The following is an 18,322-nucleotide window of genomic DNA, read 5'->3' on the forward strand; positions in this document are numbered from 1 at the left end:
CACTTTGCATTGTATACCAGTTTTCCTCACAAGTCTCTTATCCACAATGTAAATGGATCCTGATGAAGCCTAAGCAAAGTTCATTGATGCGCAGCAGGGTGCTGAAATTCTGGTAGTGTATGCACTGACTTTTTAGGTGCATAATCGCTGAATATTAAACAATCCCCTGCAGTTCTTGGTGCTTCAGCCCTGAGCTGAAACCTCATTTGCTATTACATGCATCGATGTTTTGTAACTTTGTTTGGGGGCACTGAGGTGTGAGCATTCCCATCAGCTTTTCAGATACCTTTACCTTACAGGTCAGTGACACTGTGGTTGCCTGCCTGGTTGGTTTTCACTCTGCCACATAAATATTTCTGGGAGATGTAAAACTGCCTGATCCTTTACCTTGGCCTGTAGGAAAGCCAGGCAGTGTGCATGGTTGATCAAGGAACCAACCTGTTCACCTCATGGTTGACCTCACTTGGAGAATAAGAAAGGGTACACTAGTGAATGCACCAGACCAGTCTTGTCTGGCCAGTTTGCAACTGGCCACAGTTCAAGAGAATTCTCAGCATTCTCCATGCAAAGCAAAGGGTGAGCTGCCAACACAGGTAACGCCTGCAAAGCAGTCAAAGGCCAGATTTAATGGTGCCAAATCCATTGTTACTTACCAAGATGCTGAAAAGGAATATAGTCCTTTCCAATATTTCATTTCCTTTTTCCTTCGCTTTCGAGACAGGAGTTCTGTCACTCCCAAGTTCTCTCTCTTACTACAAGCAAGCAACTTCTTATAACTGTGTTTTAGTGTTCTTCACTTCTGCTCCTAGAGGAAGTGTGTCCTGCCCCTCTCTTCTGTAGTTGTAGGAAAGACTGAGTCTCCAATGTTGATCTTTTCTTTCCAGTTAGCATTCCATGATCACTCCTCCTTTCCTCCAGTTCCCTACAAGCAGAATTATGAAATGGATGAGGTAAGTGAGGACAAATTGCCGTAAACATCTTACAGAAATTAATCCTTCCTCCTTCCCTTCCTTTTTCTCTTCCTCCTGTCTTTAAATTTCTATCCATTATGCTCATCTAGTTGAGGAATAAAAAGGTAACTGAGGTACCAATTTAAGGTAACTTATAACAACTCAGATACCTAGGCTGAGTTTTGGATTTTGATCTTCAAACAGCGAACCACACGTAGGCACAATCTACTTAGTTATCCCTGATAATGTTAAAGAAAAGAATAAGATAGGGATGCTGCTGTTTTCTGTGGGCTTTGCATGAAGAAAAAAATCTGAGGAAAATAACGGAATATATTCATTAGCAGCTGCAATTCCTTTTAAATCCAGTTACACAAGGTTTGGTTGTTTCCTGAGAACCTGTGCAATGATCAGTTCATTAAACATCAGTCATTACACCTGATTTGAAATTCTGACTTGCACCAATAGCATTATATTTTTATTATTCTTTACTATTTCTGTAGCATCTAGGAACACTTTTCTGGGAGGTTACTGAGCTAGGTACTGCATAGAAACAGAAGGTAATCCTTGGCCCCAGATTGCTTACAAACTATTTTAAAAATAAAGCAAACCCCCCCTTATCATACAGTTACCACCCTTTTTGTTTGGCTTTTTATCTGAATTCAGAATACAGATGTCAGTAGTATGTTATAACTGAATTGGTTGTCAGGAAACCAGAGTTTGCATAGACATCAGCTTGAAATTGCATGTAATTAAAATTTCTGTGACTTTCTGTGGCTTTCTGTGACCTTATTTCAAAGCCGTCTTACTGATTCAGTTGGAGTATATCCCTTAGGCAGTTAATGTTTAGCTATGAAGTTAATGAAGTATATTAATTGAAATTAACTCAACTGACGAAAACATGACTACAATTCCAAAATAGTTGTGGGCTACTGATGAAGATTCCCCTTAAAATCATTAAGACGCTATTGTCAATTACTAAGTTAATAAGGCTCATGATAAACTTAGTTACTAAGGTAATAATATTCATTATTAAGTTTAATGAAGCATGTTTACCTGAGGTTATTTACAGGATCTAAATTTCAGTGGTAATTGTTGACATGTAATAGCAGCAACATGACACATGACCATCAGACAGTAGTTGACTCATCATGGACCATGTACTGTCATTCGGCCAGGTAACAGTGGGGGTCATAATATGGGATGAGAGTCTTCATCTGTATTTTCTGTAAGACCAATTTTAACACCTCTCTGCTCATTACCCATCTTACAAGTAGATTTCAGGAGAAGTCACATATCTGTTAATGTCACCTTTTCTGCTACCTTTTGTCTGAACGGTATGGTGTAAGGTATGGAGTACTTTTTATACCCATAAACTAGGACTGAATATGCCATCTGAAATCAGTCAGAACAGCTCTCTAGTTTACAAATCCGTACACTACTGCATTCTGAAGGTATTTTATTTATTCAGTTTCTACAATCTTCAGATCATCCTTCATGAGGCACGGCTATAGCATGTGAATACAGGCTATAACTTCATTGAACAATTTAACCGACATAACTGAGCAAAATTGCGTAATTATTCTTTCTGGAAATTTATATTGTGCCAACCACTAATTTCTAAATGCTGTTTTTATTATGAGGTCATAAACTTAGTTGTATATGCAGGAATAAAAAATCTAAAGGATCCCAGAGGGTCAAGTGGCAGTTGGAAAGATACAATATCTTGAATTTCCCAGAATTTTTGTAATTTCAGTTTGAATCTACACTTTGCAATAACATCTCTTTTTTCCAGTGACACTGCAACTTGTATAACTGTGGTGACATATTAAAAAGTAACAGTGGGCATTGGTGTCAGCCAAAATTTAAATATATTCTGTCGGTGGCACTGTTGTCCCTTCCATAAAGCAGTTGAAGGAATCTAAACAAATGCAAGCTGACAAACATGAAGGGCTATTGTACTGATCAAATGTCGTCTTTTTTTTTTTTTTTAAATACAGGGAACAATGAATAAAAGTCTGAAAGATTATTTGCAAGCATGCAGTTAATCGTAAATCCAGCTTGATCTGGATGGATGAAGCAGTAATTCATCAATCTGGTTAGCTAGTACTTTGAAAGGATTTTGCAGAACTCATTAGTTCAGGAATATTAAGACAGGTGCCTCTTTTTTTTATGAGACAATAATATGATTCCCAAATGGATAAGCTAGAAGGTCAAAAGCAAAATAATTTATCCCCAGGAGTGGGACGGATTACTATTAAGAATATTCTGAAATCCTGTCCTATTATTACTGTATTTCAAGGCATTCCTAAAAGTAATGACCTAATTTTAAAGACAGTAAATCAGAAATAACCAAATCACTGCAGCTTGTTTGGCTTTCTAAAAGATGGGTAGTCTTGATTTAAATGCTTCAGTATTTCTGAGTCTCCTTTTCATATCTAGGGGAGTCATTAAAAAAAGTTAAATACATTTTCTCTTCTCTTTCCCCCTCCCCTTCAATTCAGGGGGAATTCACTCACTCACACAGGGGTCCTTTTTAAGAACCAAGAGAGTCTACAGACTGGAAGTGAGCTACCTCTGTTGAATGCATTGTAATGAACAAGCTTCCGTTCTTCTTTGGATGGAAATAGGTTCACTGAAGTATGTGCCTTTGGCTCTGTCTTGGCAGAATGCAGAGTAGTAGTTCCTCCTAGTTGGCAGGGCTAGTTTTTTGAAAGAGGTTGAGATTGACTCCCTTGACATTCTGAGTGTTGCCCTACTGACATACCTGAATCCACAGGTTGTTATAGCTATGTATGTGGAGCCCTCAGACAGATTTTAAATTAGTCATTTGTTAATGCTGAGGCATTAGGTAATTTCTATGTAAAAGTGAAGCAACGAGGCCAAAAATTGATTGAAGAATTAGGTCAACTAACATCAAATTATTTTAGCATGTTTGGAGTTCCCAGGGCAATATACATATTAACCTTGGGCTAAGACATAGCCATCCTACAAGTGAATGTAACTTATACTGCATATTCTCATGGCAAAATTTTACCCCAAAGGTTTCCAACCATAGTGTTCCTACCAGGTGGGATAGCCAAAGTACTCTTTTTCTTTATAAAATTAAGATTGTGCAATTTAAAATGAGAAACAGAGAATTTGTTCAGTTTTGGGTTTTCTTTTTTAAGAGCATGTTGAGAGTTAACTGAGTAAAACTTGTAACATGGATAGCTTTGTACAGTGCTTATAAGAATACCATGGTATGGACACCAGAGGTCTTCTAGAAATCAATAATTCTCGATGAGGAAAGAAGTAATTATTTTGATGGTAATTATTAGGAGACTCATGATGGTTTGCTTTGGTTCTGACCTTGATTGTTCATGCACTGAAATAATAATTGCAGCTAATTCCTTTTTCCAGAAATGTTAATTTCTTGGTCAGTGTCAGAGGGTGTAGGTAAGGGAGGACCACTGTGCAAAACACTGTTATTTTTATTTCTCAAGAAGTATGAGTTTATCCTCTTGGGGCAACAAAAGGCCACATCGTTGGCTTAGGGTAATGCTTTTTAAAAATGGTTCTGTCCTTAAAATGTCTTCTGAAAGGTTTTGCTTTGCTTTATTCTTGAAGATGTGAGGGCAGTTAGACACAGAGGGGACCTCACCTGATTGCAAGTGCTGTGGAGGGCAGTAAGAAGAAAGCTCTTTGATGCTCCTTGACCCTCAGCCAGCTAGCCCTAGGAGAAATCAGAGCTGATGTTATGCAGTCCTGGTTTATGGAACTGGGAAAAGATTGCTTAGCTCCTTCAGCAGCAGAGACCCCACACTCCTCTGACCCTATCATCTGGAAAGCCATTCCCTTTTAATATACTTCCCCTCTATTTGTCACTGAGGAAAGTTTCATTGTTGCCAGAGCAACAAGTGGCACTATATCACTGTGTCATCTTCTGTGCTTCTGGTGAACTAGCTAAATAAAGGTGTTTATAAAGAGAGCCCTTCAACTGATTGGTTTAATCAGGTATGGACATTAAAAGTAGGTGTAGGGCTGCCTATCACACTGACAGTGCAATTCTCTAGGTCAATGGATTGCTCTTTCTTTATAGGACTGTCTGTCAATGGATGTGTGTACAAAGCAGTCCATAGTGGTGTCTTTATCTACTGATTCTCAAATAGCACAACTTTCATGAAGGAGGAATTGAAAAAGAGTGCAGCTGGGGTGTCGATAGAACAAAAAACTCCATCATTTTCTAAAAGGCACAACGAATGACTTAGTTGTTGCTATGAACAACTGTTGGCCATTTTATTTGCTATAGAGAAACTATGATCCCACTACGATCCAACTCAGAGAAATTACAGTGACAGGGGAATCTCTTTTTTTAACATTCACTTGGCTTCATTCACTGAACAGATTCAGCTGAACCGGCTCTGTGTGGACCAAGACCTTTCACTATTGCTCACCTGCAAAGCCCACTTCTTGGCCACCATGAGGTCTCGAGCTGGCTAACATAACTGTAAATAGGGAAGGAACACCCCTGACAATGATCAAATAGTGTTAGTAGAATATGCAATAAAAAGAACAGTATTTCATATTGGGAAGTTTTTGTAGGGCAATATGTAAAGATACTGTTTTCTGAGAGAGCTGCCCATGGGAATGCTTATCGTCATACCAGAGAGTTTCCTTCAGTGCCTTGTGAATGTAATCTGTTCTCTTCTGTCAAACTGGGTTTCCTGTGTCTTGTTTAATATCTTCCTCTGCTGCAAGGTTTATACTTAAGGCCATCTCCGATGCAACACTTTATGTAAATTTGACTGCAGTACTGATATCTCTAGAGGACTTTACAGAGTATTTGGTATTTTTTTTATTTTTTGGAACAAAATATCTACCTGAATGGGGTTTCTGTTTTTGTCTCTTTATATGTTATCAGTCTTCTCTTTGTAATTGTTGATTTGAGGCTTGCTGCCTAGAAGAGAAATCAGTGTTATGAATGGAGAAGAAAGCACTTTTCACAAAAGAAATGTGTGCATTGTTTGGTCTCACCTAATCTCTTCTAGAGGTTTGTTCCATTCTCTTTGACCAAAAATTCTGTGCCCAAATTCAGGTGTGTGTTATTCATATAAACTGTAGATGTTATAGTGGTTTGCACCTGGAAAAGAAAAGCAGTTTGGATTTGACCCATTACATGTTTTTACAATGAGGACACAAGTCTTTAGCTGGCTTCAAAAGCTAGCATCCCAAAGCAGGCTTTCGTCAAATATTACTACCCTTGCGGTAAACAAGGTGAATGGTACCCTGGGCTGCATTAGGAGGGGTACTGCCAGTAGGTTGGGGTAGGTGGTCCTTCCCCTCTGCTCAGCCCTGGTGAGGCTACACCTGGAGTGCTGGGATCCATAGTATATGAGAGGGATGGACATACTGGAGAGTCCAGCAAAGGGCCATGAAGTTGATGAAAGGATGGGACCTTCTCTTCTATGAGGAAGGGCTGAGAGAGCTGGCACTGTTCAGCTTAGAGAAGATAAGGCCTGGGGAGGATCTCATTGACATGTACAAATACCTGAAGGGAGAGTGTAGAGAGGGTGGAGCCAGACTCCGTTCAGTAATACCCAGTGACAGGACCAGAGACAGTGGGCGCAAACTGAAACACAGGAGGTGCTGTCTGAACATCAGGAAACACTGTCACTAGTCACTGTGAGGGTGACTAGGTGCTGGCTGAGGTTGCCCAGAGAGGTTGTGGAGTCTCCGCCCTTGGAGATATTCAAAACCTGGCTGGACATGGTACTGGGCAGCTGGCTGTGGACAGCTCTGCTTGAGCAGGGGGTGTTACACCAGACAGGCTCCAGAGGATCTTTCCGCCCTGAGCCATTCTGTAGTTCTGTGTTTCTGTAATTTTGTTAACATCAAATAATAAGACTAAACAGAAATAGCTACAAATGTACTTAAACTAATACATTGTCAGCATAAAAAAAAATAGGGCATCAGTGGTATGCTACACAAACACTAGGGAAGGACAGAAAGCAAGCTGCCTATATCACATCAAAAGTTTATCTCCCAAATGAGTATGCATCAGGATACAGTGAAGTTAGTGCACATATTCATGTGATTTTAAAAAAGGCATTCTCTGGAATAAAGCCTTTCGCTGTTTAGTGTTTAGGCTCCTACTGCAAAGCAGAGGATTTTAATAGTTCTCAAAGGCACCAGAATTTCTATTGTGCAAAGCAGTCTGATTTTTTCCTAGTCTTGTTCTAAAAAACAACTCAATGATTTTTAATGAGGAAAATTATCTAGAAGGAAAAATTTCACCCCAGCCACTAAAGACTCTCAATCTGTTAACTGCTGAAAGCAGGGTCACTTAATGGAGAAATATGAAACTACTATGCTTACAGAAGATACTATCAAAATGCACAATTGACAACAAAATGCTGCTTTGGGCAGATATCATGGCATTCAGTACCTCCATGTAGCAAGGAGATTCATAGCTATAGCTGTAACAAGATTTCTTAGAAAAAATCTGAATAGTAAATCATTCTGTTGAGGATGGAATTAAATATCCCTGTGAGTTCATCCCCTTCTAAAAAGTGGTATTGGAACTTGCTATGGAGGCTGAGATTACCATGGATGAGAAAGGAAGTGAAAGGCAAAAAGATTGGTCTATACATCTTCAGTTTCATGGTTTGAAATGCTACTGGGAAGTTAAGCAGATTTTTGAATCTGCAGAATATTTCCTTTACGAAGTGCCTGTGTCTTGTTATTCTGAATTGTGCACATTACCGCTCTTGAATCTTCTGGAATATCAAGGGGTTCACATGTGTTTTCTTTTAGGCATCGTCATATCTAGGGATGCCAGTGGGACTGACTGCAAGATAAGCTTCCTTTCTGGCTGACTCCTGCTTTTTGCTGTCTTTAACCAGTCCTTAAAATGACTAAGAAATATAGTTTTTAAAAAAATGTATTAATCCAAGCAATTGCTTCGTTTTAGCAATTGTATTGTGATTATCGTTGCCTGCTTGTGTGAGGTCTCTTTCAGCTTGAGCTTGAGTCAGAAAGCAACCAAGAGCAAACAACAATTCTTTCAAAGCAAGAAGCCTCCTTTTAAAATGCCACATTGCTGATCTTGACAAGTACGCAGAAAAAAAACAGGCAAATGCACAGAAATTTTCAAGGCCTTCCATTCATCCAGACACTGGGTACTATGCAATATTGCCTCACAACAGATTTTGTTGCTTGCATGCAAATAGAATCAGTGTGCTAGCTATAATTTAATCCATGTTGTAGACAGGGTCAACACAAAGGCCTTGGTAGAGCACTGGGCTGCAGTCAGGCAGCTGTGACTATTTTAACAGAAATCAGGGAGTCCTTGCTCAAAGAATGAGGCAGCATATTCATTACTTTTAGAGCAATAAAAAGATGGAATGCTGAAAGTGGGAGTTTTTAAATGGCACTTAAAAAAAATAGAACAAAAAGCAAACGGAGATGGAACTGATTCCATATTACTATAAAAATATCAAAGTGATGCTGGATCCAGGTTATAGAGTTTTTAATTTTGTTTCATTCTGCGTATCTTCAGAAAACCTTTACTAATTTAGATAGCATTGTTATTGCTTTTGCATATACACTTTATTTATTGGCTTGAGATAGAATATACAATATCCCAAACTACTTTGCTGGCTAGGTAATATTCCAAAAACTTTAAATTTCCTTCCCTCCATTTAACGTTTGCAAGAAGTCCATCTAGACATTTTTGTTTGCAAATAAAAAGATATAATTTAGTTTATTTTAGACTCACATTAAATAAAAATTTAAATATTATGCTTAATTCTGTCATGTCCTTTGTACTTCCATATTAATTACAAGTATATTCTTATGTAGTTTTTCCCCCTAACTTACAGTTGCTATATAAACATACAATCTCATACAAATATTTTCTTATGGAGAATTTCTTTTAAATACATGCAGAACTAATAACAAAATATATATTTCTGAAGCATTATAGCATTCCATAAACTTCATTTATTTTTAAATCAGTGAAAGCATATTGAACAGAACTCCATTCTTTCAGTATGCATTAGCTTAGTTTGTTTGTTTGAATTTTATAGACTATCCAGAAATTTGTGATAGCATTGGTGCTTTCACTCTGCAGTGAGCCATTTGTCTGTGAACTTGTTTGTTGTTCTTGCCTTTAGTAAGAACCTTTGTATGCTCTGTCTGCTGATAGTGTCTGTTATCCATTTTTACCCAGGTTCTTACATGTGTGACTGACTGAAGAATTACTCTGGGATTATTTTGACCCCCAGTTCAGTTTTCTTAGGCTGCTATAAAATGGCATGACATAATTAAATCCAGATATGGGGGTGGTTTTGTTCTGATTACATGACAGCTTTAGCCATATGCTACATGGATCAGGGGACTTCTATAATTTAATTGGTTCTCCTGCATGACTAAAGTTTGTAATTTCTGTTGATATTAAGGTCTTCTTCCCCTGTTCTACTGTTCAGAATACCTCTGTAACAGAGCTTTGCTTGAGAACTAGTGAGGCCCTATTTTATAGGGGAACGGGTAATCACCAGGAGCCTGACTTGAGAACACCTGGAATTCATTAAAATTCCCTCTTACTAGCCTGTTGGACTGTCGTGTTTGCTTGTGGACTTCTATAAGTACACAACACCATCTCTTAAAAGCATTTGTTCATTCAAGTGAATGATTCTGACCTTTATTGTGCCTCTGCAGTTCCGTTTCAAGTGATTAAATTATTGAAGTGTTTCCGTATGCTAGGTAACTAGCACGATTTCTCTAGGCTTGCTGGGTAGAAAGGGGGTGTAGAAGTAAGCTGGGTATAACATTTTTCTTGGTATCCCACTCACTCCAATTCAACAAGTAGGCAGATGACAAAACGCATGGGTAGTCTCATTCAAGGGGAGGTAAACTGCTGATCTACATTGGGAGTGGGGAGGGACAAGCCACATCTGAACTGTGAGGCACAGACCGCTCTGGCCATTATTCAGGGTAAGTGTGTGTGTGAGGTGAGTTAATTCCTTTTAGTTCCTGGATAAATCCATGGCTGACCTCATTGATGTGACAGTGAAATCAGCAGGGGGTCTCATGTGCTTAAAAGGAAGGCACGTATTAAAGTGCTTTCTTTGAACCAAGGTCACTGTGTTGCTAATCTGAGCATTTTTCCTCTCATGGGCAAATACCTTCTGATCTGTGAGCATCCTTTCCTCTTGTTGATGCAGAGGTTTGGTTCTGTGCCAAAGAAGCAAGTGGGATATTTATTGCTGACTTCAAGATGAATAGGGTATATAACAGGAGCAGGAGCCACAGCTATCTTGAAGGCAGTCTTCTAATTAATCATATCTATTTGTTCTATGACAGCAAGGTCTTCACAAAAGAATTCTGAATACCTCCCTTGAGTTCTTCTGTGTCAGCAGGGGCATCTCAGCCCAGAGCAAAGTGTGAGGAACTGGGCAAGCTATTTCTTTTCCCTTGTGAACAAGCCCACACTGCGAAGGCCATACCTAATAAGAGAGATAGTGTTTTTTTCATACAGGTTTGTCTGCTCCAAAGATACTGCTGGAAATATTTATACTGTTATGTAGAAAAGCATTCCTTGGAGACGAGTCATCTTGTAATTTGAAATTAGGGCAGATGTTTGTGGTGCTGGTGTCAGTGGCTCTTCTTGCTACCCTGCTGTCACAGTGTAGTCTAGACAAACCTTGAGGCTCAAAAACTCTCAGACTACCAGACTGTCAGGTCAGATGGGAAATTGAGGCCCTTAGTCTGCAAGTAAGGTAGATCACATGGCATGTGCAAAAAGTAGTTTGTACTTGAAAGGTTTCCTCTGGCCTGTCAGCCACCTCTTACCAGGAGATGGGACTTGAGGAAAATAGGGAGAAAACTTGCAGAGGTGGAACTTAAGCTTATAGGCTTACTGTGCTCTACAACCCCAAAGTTAATCTTTACCCACAGTGCATGTATTTTTGGAGGCATTCTCCTTTCATTAGTATATTTGTGTTATGTTTGGAATGAATGACCGTAGAGGTGGTGTGTGAAATTTTAAACAAAACTTATCCTACCAAAGTAGTTATCCTGTTTATTGGCTTTTGAAGGGTGTATTTCTCAAATCAATAATGAAAATAGTAATTTGTACACCCAAAATGTCTTCAGTGAGAGCTTCAAAGCACTGTAAATATATCCACACAGCACTTCTGTGAAATAGACATAATATTACCGCTTTATAGAGGGGTATAAAAGATAAAATCACTAGCCCAGATCTAACCAGAACACCAGTGATAGATAAGATAGAAATAATATGACAGATGTTGATGTACATCTGCTATATAACCCTTGTTTCTTTCCACACAGCTTTTAATGCTATATGTCTGTATTTTTGGTTGCAGTTACAATTTTATAATAGTCTGCTGCTTTTCCACTCCTGTGAGGTAGAGAAGCAGGTCTCTGTGTGCAATGTGGCATTACTTACACTATTAAGTTCCAGGCAGGTATCTCTGTTTGATCTGATCCTTGGTGTGGCATTACTGATGAGCTTGGAGGAGACATGACAAGCCTTGAAGAGAGGCATATTCTGGAAGGGTAGCTGGCAGATGAGGGAGAGATCCCAGCAATTGTTCAGCAGTGCAGGAAGGAGTAGTTGTAAGCCTGACCTTTCTGTGTAGAGAGCCATGAAGAGTGAGCTGCTGACAGCAGTTTTTTCAGCAAGCCATTTGGAGCACAGGAGTATTTCCTGTAGGCAGAGCTGGCCTCCAGGGGTCAGACACATCCCCAGAGTCTTTTCTGGCCTTTGCTAGACCTCAGGAGGCACCACCAAAGGGTTAAATAGTTCCACAGTGTGTCGTTCACTCTCTAATTAGGAAATAGTCTAAGAGCTCAAAGTTCAAAATGCACATGGTCTGAGCTGGGACTAAGCCCAAGTTCCCATTGATCGCAGCCTCATATGTTAGCGTGCTGCATCTGCACACGATCTCTTCCACTTGCCATTTCTGCCATTTGTTTTCCTTTTCTAAAGAAAAATGAAACAATCTACAGAGTTTTACTTCCTTTGTCACTGTCTAGAGTCTTTCACTGTTTGAGCTTGTGTGCTTTCTGGGAATAACTTGTGACCCACTTTATAATTGAAACCAGGCCAGTGAAACACAACAAAAATCTTCTCGTTCCACTCCATTCTGCAGCATCTGAGGCTACTGCTGGAGAGGCAGGAGAGGTCTCCTCCCAGCAGAGGCATAGATATGAACTAGTCAGGCTGAGCCTCAGGGGGCCAGAGATCCCTTGTTGGCCCCCAAAGGAGAAGCAGAGGACAGGCAAAAAGGCATACAGATGGGATTGTGTTTTGAAAAGAAAGGGCAGAATGAGGCTAGGCTGAGGCCACAAAGAGGGAAAAGGGAAAAACAGTTTTACCATGCAAAGAATAAACGGTAGAAGCCAGATGCATGGATGATAATGTGGAAGGGGACAGAGTCAAAATGTTACCTCATGGAGCTTGCAACCTAGGGAGTGGGCAAAGTTAAGTTCTGGTGATCCATAACCCAAATACTTTCTGTTTTCAGATGCAGAAAACTTAAATATTTCCCTTTTTGCCCATCAGAATCTTTATTCTAGTGAATCTTTTTCCTAGGAAATCAAATTTTTACTACGTTTTCAGAAACTTGCATTTAATTAAAATAAAGCCTCACCTTCCTTTGGAAAATACAGTTCAGTAAAACATTTTAGTACTTGCTGGAAATCAAACAAGGGGTTACAGGATCTTTTGGGACCTTGTGTTTGAGTGGCATGGTTTTGGGGCTCTGGAGCCTCACCTCAGAATGGATGGTAGCTTCTGGCATGACAGACGCTTTCTGCTTATGAAAAAGAAGGTGATTCTGGTGTCTACCTCTTTCCCTCTCCTGCTTCCAGCCACATGTGTTTACTGCTTCCCTCTGCTGGCTCTTGCACTGTTTAACATGGCAGGGAGATGAGTCAGATCATTAACCTATCTGAAAAACATCCAGCAAGACAAATTTGGTCTGTGAGCTTTCACACTATTCCTGGAACATGTGTAAGGGAGGGGGCAGGCCTGTGCAGCTGGTAATGGCAATGAGGAAAGAGGGCAAGTAAACTGTTAAATCAGCTTGGCCATCTCACTTAGCTGGTGCCTGGGTTGGTGCCGTTGGCAGTGCTGCTAACAATTTTCCTGTGTCATACAGGGCTTAAGGACAAAGAGGCAGCATCATCCTTGGCATAATTCTGTGAGAGGATTTGGAGGAGTTATACCCAGGGTGACTTTGTCTAAAGTGTGCCTTTTCGACATAGTCCACTAAATCAGCTCATTCTTGCTCTCTCTTTTGTTTCTTTATTTGTGGCTACACTGAATTAGCATCTTAAATAAATTGCCATGGGAATCAGAGATGCAATAGCTAGCTTGCTTTTTCTTGCGCATCTACAAACAGTCTTTTCATAGCAGTCTTTTCACATCTAATGTACAGTGTTTGGACACTTGATCTATATCTATCAAGAGCTTTTGATGCCTATCCTGTTCTGTAAAAAAATCTAACAGTGTAAGGTGCATAACGGATGGTATATGGTTGACTGAGAGAAAATTTCTGGCACATATAATTTATATATACAGATGAAACATATCTCTGGAGTGATTTGTCACCTATTTATTGCTTTTCGCTCTCATTCTGGTACATTATTTCTGTATTTTGTGACACATGGATTGTAGAAGAGAAAGAAGAAAAGATAACTTGGTTTGATGAAGGAGGGCATTCTCTGCATAGAGGACAAGGTAAAAAAAGAGAGCTTTGTAGGAAGAGAGAAGGCAGAAAAGACAGGCCTTGTGATCAAGAGAGCTGTGGGAGTGGATCAATAAGAAAGGAGACATTCTGAAAAGGCCTTGAAGCTCAGGACAAGAAAGCATGGCTTTCATGGGGATGTAGACAATGTGGCTGGGGTGTGGAACAAAAGATGACCCCAGTTGCTGAATTTTCTGTGGAGAACAATGTAGGTGCATTAGGAATAAGATCCAGGCTCAGTAAGCAAAATAATCAAATACTGTGATCACATAGTGGATCTGGGCAGAGAGTTACATGTTAAAAACTGGAAGAGAGCTCTGGTAAAACAATGTGGATAGCACAGGGTTAACTAAGCAGGAAATCTGGATAAAAGTATAGGCAGTGTAGGTTATATACTTGGGTGACAGCTGATGGAGCTGTGCAATTGCACCAGAACCTCAGATATTGAAGAACATGCCTAGTACATCTCACTGTGAAGAAAACTTGCAAACGTGACCCCAGCACATTGTGATGCAGCAATATGTGCCAGAACTCTCACACAGCCTGTCAGCAGAAGCCTGAGAGCTGAGATATGCCTGCCCATCTGAACGAGGTGCTAACTTCAGCATCTGCTTCCGCAGGGGACTCAGCTCCTTTACAAAAGGGGGGGGTGGAATGGGGGGGAATGACTTGTGCCAAGACTATACAGTAATGGATGTAGTGTAATTGGACTGCTTTAAATTGCCCCCAGAAAAGAATCTTAAAATTAGGAGCTGTCAAGGCATTTAATACAGTATGCCTAAAACACAGGGTAAAATGTAGGACTGGAGAAAAGCAGAAAACTGAACAATAGAAATGCATGCTTATAAATCATTGACATAACAGGAACCTGCACGAGCAAATAGTAAAAGCTGGATAGAATATAACAAGAAGTAGGATGTCTTGGGAGTGTGAGAGAGGAAGAGGTAGATGCTGAGAGAATTAATCAGAAAGGTCCAAGAAAAAACAGTGAAAGCAAAAAAAGATGGTGTGTTTCTTAAGGTGGATCTTAATTATTTCCAAAGCAGAAAAGAGCTCAAAGAGGCTGAGGCTGAAGTACAAAGCATGATATTTATGCAGGGAGTTATTATAAGAGACTTGGTGAGACTGATTTTGGTGGCAGACAGGCCTCACGGCCAAACTAGAGACACAAGAAAGTAGGACAGAACTGGGATGAAATGAGACCAGCGGCTCTGAGCAGGCTATTCAATTAACTAGGAACAATTCAGTTCCAACAACAGAGAGGAACTTGGGGAAACAGGTGGGATCATAGATGGCTGAGGCAAGATCAGAAGGAGCTTAAATTTCAGGGAGTATTCACTCTATGCAATGCCTCTTCTGTCTCTCTATTAACGTCACTAAACTGACAGAAGTATTTGCTTCTGTGCTACATTATCTTGCCTTGAAATTATGGCAGGGGAATGGATGGGACACAGGACACAGGACAGAGCTGGGCATGGTGTAGTGGTGAAAAGAGGGAAGATCCAACACCACCTCTTTCCGCAGCAGTAAGTTGCTAGATCAGCTTGTTGTCTCACAGAACCTTACCCTAAGGTGCCTGTGTTGTGGCTGTGCTCTTTTGGGGAGATCAGGATCGAAAGAACAAGTGGTTAAGACAGAAATGAAGAGAAGGAATCATAGGAGGATCAATGAATGTTGGGGGGTCAGGTCAAGAAGGTCAGGGTAAGACATTTGTGACAGAGAAGTGAGAAACCCCAGTGTCAGAAAACTGTGTTAGGAAGGATGAGAATAAGAAAAAGGGTGGAGAGAAGAAAAATCAGAGACTTTACAAGTGAAAGTTCTTTAGAGTGAATATGGGCTAAACTTAATTCACAGGTTTTTTGTTAGTTTGTTTGATTGACCTAAACAGAACAATGCACTGGGGATACCTGTGGACTTTCTGAAAGCCTTTGTGCAAATACACAGCAAATATGTGCTTCTCCTGAAGAGACTTACTGATTTTTTTTCCTTCTGCCTTAAGCATTTTACTGTTTAGCAATAAACTGTCGAGCACTAGCTCTTCCTAGTTAGTCCCTCATCCTTCCCTACTTAACAATGAAATACATATCTTGAACACCCAGAATGCGAAGCAGCTAATCATTGGCTTGCATTGTGGCTGGCAGGGCAGGCCCGCCTCTTTGGCTTGTGCTGACAAGCTGTTTATGTTTGTGCAAGGCCACCCTTTAACTCAGCCGCCTGATGGCCATAATGGGACCAACTGTCTGAATGCTGCAGGGAGCTAAATCTTCTGATCAGAGGCACAGTGAATTTCAGTCTCTGATACCTCTGTGTGGACTCTATGGAACACTAGTAAGTAGCTTTCTGTCTTGTTGTGGCTTTTCTCATAAGACTAAGGGCAAGTTTTAGCAAGGCAGGTAGGTGCTGTCATTCAGAGAGGCAGCTATTAAAGTGTTTTCTTCTGTCTAGAACTAAAAGAGCAGCTACTTTGTATGCACTGTCATGACTACAAGGAGTACACTATTTCAATCTCAAATTAGACCTTCCTGGGAGGCAAGAGGGAAGAAGTTAATAGGGACACAACCCATTTAAACTTGCCAGGTTATATTTTTTTAATATGAATTTATGCATCTAGTTCTCATTTTTAGCTGCACTTCCAGTATTTGGTCATGCAGTCATGTTCCAAACAGCAGCAGTTTTTGCAAGGTCATAATTAGCATTGTTTGGAAAAGTGTAAATGGGCTAGAGATGGGATACTCCCAAAAATGCTGATAGGTGCTGTCATGTTCTAAGATATACACCTAGCAGCAGAAAAAAACAGAGTCATGTTCAGAGGTTTTGGTCCTCTTTTCTGGCTGCTGTTAGGAAATGTTAACAGTTCCACAGAGCAAAAGATTGCAGAGGTGGAACGAGCTTGACTTTGTGTGTCTTAATATGACCTTTCTGATGTTCAGGATTTTAAATAAAATATTCCATGTTTGGACAGTATTCTTCAACTTATATTGATGGACTTTCCACACTTTCTCTTTTACCCTTTACACCAGCAAAGAAAATCTTAATGTCCCTGTCAGAGCTGTACGCAGTCCAGAATCTCACGACTAGTCTGCCCCCGAAGTTTTGGCAAGTCTGTGTAGAGGTTTCATGTGGTAGCTGAGGAACTCATCTATAGATCTGATTTTATAAATGAAGAAAAAGATATGACAGGTTAAGTGGCTTTGCCATGACCATAGAGCAAAGTAAGTGTCAGCACTCAGCAGTCTATTACTGAGGTCATTGTACTATATTATTTCTTTTTCTTCCTTTCATTTTTTTTTACAAACCCTACTGGACAGTGTGAATAGTAATTTCTAGGGATGACTCTGTGCACCTCACAGGGTTCAGATTGGCTAAGTGAAGTACCTCATGATTTGGCTGCTTATCCAAACTACTCTGAGCCCAAAAGTGGGTAGGAAGCTTCAAGCACAGTAGGCTGCAGCAATATTTTTAGTTCTTCCTTCTTTTGGCATGGCTCGAAGTGCCCCATATGGCACTGTGACAGCACTTTGATATTGCCAGGATGGTCCTTTTTGAAGGGTACTACTTCAGGTCTCTCCTGAACCAGAAATGCCAGTATCTCCAGAAAATTCAGCTCAGGCTCTGAGTTCAAGGTATGTGGGGAGAAAAAAGAAGCTGTCACTGTAAATAAGCATGTTCATTATGCCTCTTTTTAAAATCACAGGAATAACCTTACTTCTGAGTTTCAATCAGATGTCTGTTAGCCTTGAGTCATGCCAAAAAAAAAAAAAGGCAAATCCAAAGCAAGGCCTGATGCCATGTTCTTTTTGGCTTGTCTAACTTGCCCTCTATGGCTGCACCCAATAGGGGGATGCCCTGGGGGTTGTGGCCTCATCTCTGCCATGCTTCTTGTGTTTTGGGGCTCTGCACAGCTTCTACAGACAGCCCTGATGCAGTCTGGAGGGAGACCTTTGGCTCAACTCTCCTACTCATCTATGTTTTTAAGGACTGCATCATTCAGTGAGTCTTGAATTAGAGCCAGTCAAGCAATATGATCTGTGGGAAGCAGTGGCTAAGAGACAGTTAGAGAGAAACTTTCAAATAAAAATGTTCAAATTATGGGCAGCTGTTGTACTTAGGATGTTATAACTGAATGGGTCTTGATGCTCACAGTTGTTCAGCTCTGAGACTGAGCCTCCTCTACAGCAATACAGTGCATGTGTGGTAGTGTATGAACTGAAGCTAGTTACAGTAATAAGCTGCTTCTGTGCCAGGTTGTGCACACAAGCTGGGGGTTTTCAGTCATTCCCTCTAAGTAGCAGATAGATACTAAGCCTTGATTAGTAAAGATGAAAATGAAATTGTGTTTTGTCTATAGATTAAGAAAGCAGGATCTCAGTACTTAAGTAACAATGAAAGCCAGGAGATATATATCAGGCATAAATACACACCTAGGAGTTTTGCTGTGCTCTCTCAGTATATATTTTGGAATTATCAATATGCTTACCACATTGCCTCTCTTGACTAAAGAAAGAACTCCCTTGTGTATCACAGGCTCAGCACAACATGGCTTGCTCTGTAGGGGCAGACTATGCCTGTTTGATTTATATCAGGGTAAACAGGCAGAAGATTAAAATTGATTTGTCT

At 40.2% G+C, this 18,322-nt stretch overlaps 1 protein-coding gene and 1 long non-coding RNA gene across 10 annotated transcripts in view; one reads left to right on the forward strand and one right to left on the reverse strand.

Moving 5' to 3' along the window:
- TRIM2 (tripartite motif containing 2) overlaps nt 1-18,322 on the forward strand; it is a 132,322-nt gene that overhangs the window by 36,150 nt on the left and 77,850 nt on the right. For 3 of the 9 annotated variants that reach the window (XM_075090950.1, XM_075090957.1, XM_075090951.1), the window contains exon 1: nt 15,908-16,033. The exons of the other annotated variants lie outside the window; for them this stretch is intronic. The gene's annotated coding sequence lies outside the window, so the exon portion shown is untranslated. Of the gene's footprint in view, nt 1-15,907; nt 16,034-18,322 lie in introns of those variants that run through there. 9 annotated transcript variants of the gene reach the window in all.
- Nucleotides 365-11,652, reverse strand: LOC142056931 (uncharacterized). The gene is made up of 5 exons (XR_012660480.1): nt 11,401-11,652; nt 5,964-6,069; nt 5,810-5,886; nt 4,591-4,662; nt 365-922 (listed from the first exon to the last, which is right to left on the reverse strand). It is a non-coding gene; the product is annotated as an uncharacterized LOC142056931 (long non-coding RNA).

This window comes from Phalacrocorax aristotelis, chromosome 4 (assembly GCF_949628215.1).
Source record: "Phalacrocorax aristotelis chromosome 4, bGulAri2.1, whole genome shotgun sequence".
In the NCBI taxonomy this organism is placed as follows: domain Eukaryota; kingdom Metazoa; phylum Chordata; class Aves; order Suliformes; family Phalacrocoracidae; genus Phalacrocorax; species Phalacrocorax aristotelis.